Source organism: Chrysemys picta, chromosome 7 (genome assembly GCF_011386835.1).
Source record: "Chrysemys picta bellii isolate R12L10 chromosome 7, ASM1138683v2, whole genome shotgun sequence".
Classification (NCBI taxonomy): Eukaryota; Metazoa; Chordata; order Testudines; family Emydidae; genus Chrysemys; species Chrysemys picta.
The window spans coordinates 5,409,021-5,414,936 of NC_088797.1; positions in this window are offsets into that span (position 1 = coordinate 5,409,021).

Below are 5,916 nucleotides of genomic sequence, written 5' to 3' on the forward strand. Positions count from 1 at the left end.
TTAGGCTTATTACAAATTAACTAGCGAATGAATAGTAAAAACATGTATGATTTGTTGATTTAAGGATATTGATTGTATGTTTTGACATGTGATGTTGAAAATTTGTGTTTTAACAGTTAGGAGGTTAGGGTAATGGCAGGGTGGCTAATAGAAATAAGGATATGAGAGTGGAAATTACCACATCCAAGGTGAAAGTCAAACTCAAACATAATAATGGGACTAAATTGGGGATAATCTCCATCCAAGAATATTAAAGGAATTGGCACATGAAATTGCGAGCCCAATAGCAAGGATTTTTAATGAATCTGTAAACTTGGGGGCCATACCCTATAATGGGATTGCCAATATAATACCTATTTTTAAGAAAGGGAAAAAAAGTGATCCAGGAAACTATAGGCTTGTTAGTTTAGCCTCAGCTCTATACAAAGTCTTAGAACAAATTTTGAAAGAGAAAGTAGTTAAGGACATAGAGGCAAACGATAATTGGGATAAAATACAACATGGTTTTACAAAAGGTAGATTGTATCTGAGAAGATAACTGATTTTTTTAGACACAGGAAATGCAGTACATCTAATCTACCTGGATTTCAGTAAGGCATTTGATATGGTTCCACATGGGAAATTATTAGTTAAATTAGAGAAGATGAGAATTGAAAAGTGGATAAGGAACTGGTGAAAGGGAGATTACAGCGGGTCATATTGAAAGGTGAATTGGCAGGCTTGAGGGAGGTTATTAGTGGAGTTCCTCAGGGCTTGGTTTTGCGACCAATCTTATTTAACATTTTTTTTATGACCTTGGCACAAGAAGTCAGAGTGTGCTAATAAAATCTGTGGATGACACAAAGTTGAGAGGTACAGAGGAGTACAGAGGAGGATTGAAATATCATACAAGAAGATCTGGAAGACCTTGAAAACTGGAGTAATAGAAATGGAATGATAGTGCAAACTGCAAGGTCATGCACTTTAGGGACTAACAACAAGAATTTTTGCTAGAAGCTGGGGACTTATCCGTTGGAAGCAACAGAGAAGGAGAAAGACCTTGGTTGATCACAGGATGACTATGAATCGCCAATGTGATGTGGCCATGAAAAAGGTTAATGCAATCCTAGGATTCATCAGGCGAGGTATTTCCACTAGATATAGGGAAGTGTTATTACCATTATAAAAGGGACTGAAGAGACCTCATCTGGCTTGTTTAGCCTAACAAAACAAAGGCTGAGGGGAGATACGATTGCTCGCTATAAATACATCAGAGGGATAAATACCAGGGAGGGAGAGGAGTTATTTAAGTTAAGCACCAATGTTGACACAAGAACAAATGGATATAAACTGGCCATCAACAAGTTTAGGCTCGAAATTAGACGAAGGTTTTTAACTATCAGAGGAGTGAGGTTCTGGAACAGCCTTTCAAGGGGAGCAGTGGAGCAAAAAACCTAACTGGCTTCAAGATTGAGCTTGATAAATGTATGGAGGGGATGGTATGATGAGATTGCCTACAATCGTATGTCGCCAATCGGAGACTGCTAGTAGCAAATATCCCCAAAGGCCAGTGAAGGGACACTAGATGGGGAGGGCTGTGAGTTATTACAGAGAATTATTTCCTGGGGTATGGCTGTTGAGCTTTGCCAAAATGCTCAGGGTCTAAACTGATTGCCATATTTGGGATCAGGAAGGAATTTTCCCCCTGTTCAGATTGGCAGAGACCGTAGGGTTTTTTTGCCTTCCTCTGTAGCATGGGACACGGGTCACTTGCAGGTTTAAACTAGTGTAAACGGTGGATTCTCTGTAACTTGAAGTCTTTAAATCATGATTTGAAGATGTCAGTAACTTAGCCAGAGGTTTATGGGTCTGTGACGGGGTGTGCATACTCCGCACTGGAGAAGAAAGGGTTAACCCTCACACTATGGGCGGCGGAAGTCCTGCCCCTCAGGCCGTGCTGGGCATGCTCCAACTCTACTGCCTCAGTATAAAAGGGAGCAGCCCAGCTCATTCTGGGTGGATGGCCGGAGGGGAAGGACCTTCAGCTGAAGCTCCAGCTAAAGAACTGCCGCAGCCCTTGCTTGCAAGAGCCAGAGACCCCTCGAGCTGGATTGGAGGCCTGGAGCCCAAGGAGCCCCAGAGGACCATCCACGCTGAGGAGCAGCTTCTGGAAGTACGGTAGGAAGTGACCCAGGGAGAGTGAGCAAGTGGTATCTCCCACCCGAGTGAGGTCAGCGTGTTTCGGTGGGATTCCCTGCTGACCCAGTGACGGACCGCTCCGTCACTGTTAGGGCCCTGGGTTGGGGCCCGGTGGAGTTGGGTGGGCCCGGGCCCCCCCTACCTGGGCTGTCACCCGCCCCTGGTGGCAGCCCTCACCGTTCCCCGCCATATTGACTCTAGCCATTAGGCTGTAACTCCGGCCATTGGGCCGCACCGCCCTGAACCTGAGGGTTGTTAGCTGAACACTGGCTGCTGAGCCACCCTGCCCTGCACCCGAGGGCGATTACATGGATTCTAGCCACTGGGCTGCACTGTCCTACTGTTACTCACACCTTCTTGTCAACTGTCTGAAATGAGCCACTCTCATTACCACTTCAAAAGTTATTTTTCCTCCCTTGGTATCCTGCTGTCAATTGAATTGTCTCGTTAGACTGACCTCACACTTGGTAAGGCAAATCACATCTTTTCATGTATCTGTACCTGCTCCTGTATTTTCCACTCCATGCATCTGGTGAAGTGGGTTCTCGCCTACGAAAGCTTATGCCCAAATAAATTTGCTAGTCTCTAAGGTGCCAAAAAGACTCCTTGTTGTTTTTGCTGATACAGACTAACACGGCTACCCCTCTGAAACCTGTTACTCTGTTCAGTAGTACCTAACTGTAACAAATGTGACTTCTGCATTTTCAGAGAATGACTTTGAATACTGATTTGCCTAAGTGCTAAGCAACCCACCAACCCCTGCCTAACAAATCAATTGACTCATGGGCTCATACGAGCACAAGGGAGACCAATAGATGCCATTTAGAGTAGTAACTGAATAATAAGTGTTACTACTTTGTGTAGACACTAGCTCTTCAAAGCTCTTTGAACATTTATTCATCCTTCTAGTTGCTCTGTAGTAGTTCTGTTAGACTAAAGATAAAAGTTTTACAGCCTTGTTGGAGGAATTTGTCTTTCCAAATGAAAACAAATTGTCTGAGCTTTGTGACTTTCATATGACTCTCTAGACTGTAAGACCCTTACATCCTGGTTGTATTTGTAGTAAAATAACAGGCATTTCCAAGGAGAGCCAATCATTCTAAGAGGCTGGGATTCCATTTGCAAATTAGGGAAAGATCCAGGTTGGTGGTGGTCAGAGATGCTTCATGGAGGAAGTAGAGTGAGAACTTTACAGTGTCTGAAAAAAAAAAAAAAAAAAAAAAAAAAAAAAGCCTTTTTCTTTCTCTTTTTTCCATCAGATAGCACAGTGCGTTTTATCAGAGTGTTTTGTTCCCTGGTTAGCAGAATTTTTACGCTATCATTGTACTTTCTTAATAAGTTATTGGTTACGGGCCCCTTGTTTGATACAAACTTGGACACAGTCACCTGCGTCTGGTTTTTTAGGAATAGCAGACAGACACCACATAACCATTGTGTCACAGAGGTGACCTAATTACAGTGGTCATCATAAAAGCACCACAGTATTGCCTGGCAGGTACTTCTGTACCAGATATGGACTGGTCACAGAGCAAGATACAAACCAGATGTGTTTAGGGTGACCAGACAGCAAATGTGGAAAAATCGGGACAGAGGGTGGGGGGTAATAGGCACCTATATAAGAAAAAGACCCCAAAAGTGGGACTGTCCCTATAAAATTGGGACATCTGGTCACCCTAGATATGCTCATCACAGGATGCTTTAATGTTCTGCCTGGCATAGCTGAGTTCCAATAAGCTATTTTACATATAGCAGCACCTTGTGGCTGAACAGTAGAACACATTTAGCATTCCATTCCGTTGCCGTTACCATGCTATAGCTGTATTCACAATGGGCCACATTAATGAATACAGTGCAGTTATACTGAGACCCACTGTATTTCAGGCACATATTGCCTCTCCCTCAGATTCCAGCTGTGTCTGTCTCTGCAGAGGAGCGGTGGTAGGGATCACCAGCCTGATACTTAGGGTCAGCACTATTCATCATCAATGCTGGCAGCGTCCACAGGCTGCTTTTGGGTGATAAACCCGACTTTTGTGCATCCCTGAGGCCTGGCGGGATTTCCCTAACTAAGCGCTATGAACCACTCAAAACAGAGAGTGTAAGGGAGAGGGGTTGGGCCTGCTCTGTGCCTGTCTGATTTCAAATGGAGAAGAGGCCCTGCCCACAAACTCCTTTGCTCACACGAGTCAAAACTTAAAGATGGAGGCTGCTCCTAGAGCTTGGTGGGATGATGGTTATTAAATCTCTGGTGGCAGCAAAAGAGGAGACATCAGAAGAGGACCGTCTACTCCAGCTTAAACCAGGTTCCGGCTGTCATAGTCAGGAGCAGTCCTTGTGACAGTGATGATTTGTCTGGGGTGACCTGGATCTTGCAAACTACAGATAGGTCCATTGTATGCAGGTGTGAGAGAAAACCCTGCTGGAAAGTTTGCAGTGAAACAGCCACCATTTTCTGCTTCTGTCTTATTTAAAGAGAGAAGCAACACTCATGGAAAACCAACTGATAGGAGTCCAGTGTGGGGTTCCCGTAGCTTCTATCTGTCATGACTTGTTTTTTGTCATTTCTCAATTTAAATGGAAAGAAGAGTCTCCCTTCTGACTGCTTGTTTGCATGTCAGATGTAGCTTGTTGCAGGGGGACACTCGCTTGCTCGCTGGGCAATCCTGTGGAGATATTTCTGTTCTTGTTTTGCTGTTCTCCAGATAGAAAATAAAGGTCATTCCATCTGAAAGCTCCGTCTGCTCTTTCTTTATGGAAAAACGCCCCAGCGTGTGAAAACAAAGCCTTTGTGAGAGCCTGTTTTCCAAAATGCCAGGTGCTCACTTTGTGTGCCTTTGTGCCCTCGGCTACGCTTCAGCCATTGCCTGCTAACTAGGGACAAATGCACAGAAATGGTCAATTTTGCACCTGATTGGCCACCGGTGCCTGATTTGCATATTTGTTCATGGAACGGCATGCCAAACGTTTCTGAGATCAGGCACACGGCGTGTAACATTTGCCATCGTATAACAAAACTAATGTATGCAGAGCCTATCAAACTGTTGTTTTCACAGCAATGAGAGCAGTCACTGCCTAGCTGGAGCTCCTAATCTACAAGCATTTGGTGTGTGAGTGACTGTCGTTGCCCACCAGTGGATACAGAACCTGCTACTTAACAGGACATTATGGAGTTCTTCAGCACCATGGCTTTTACTCTCTATCTGGGGTTTTGGCACTAAAGGACATGACTCTAGTCACAGCTGCTCTCCAGGTGTGATTTAGCTATAAGAGTCTGTCTGCAGCATATGGATTTGTTACAAGCTTCCTAGATAATGCTAGAAGTCATTTATCTTTTTCCCAGTTAGAAGGACCCCATTAGAATTTACTGGAGACTGGACAGAGAGTGCCTGGCTACGCAAAAGCAACACATATCCTTGAGAAAGTAGGAAGGATTTTTTTCATTTGACAGTTAACTGCAGAGTGGGTTTTTTTTTAATAAGCTCACAAAGCTTTCTTAAAAGAAAAGCTATTTTTCCATCTGAAATATTTTCATTTCATAACTGTGTGCGATGTCTAACATCCAGAAAGTCCTTTGCATGAAAATGTAGCTAAGATGTGTCAAAAAGTGAAGTGAGCAGTGCTGGGGGGGAAAAAAACCCTGCCAAATTTGCTCTGTGCATAGAGATTGTGTGTACATTCTGACCTGTCTGAACCAGAGCAACAGATAATTATATATGTGCAAAGGCTCTTTTAGACCGG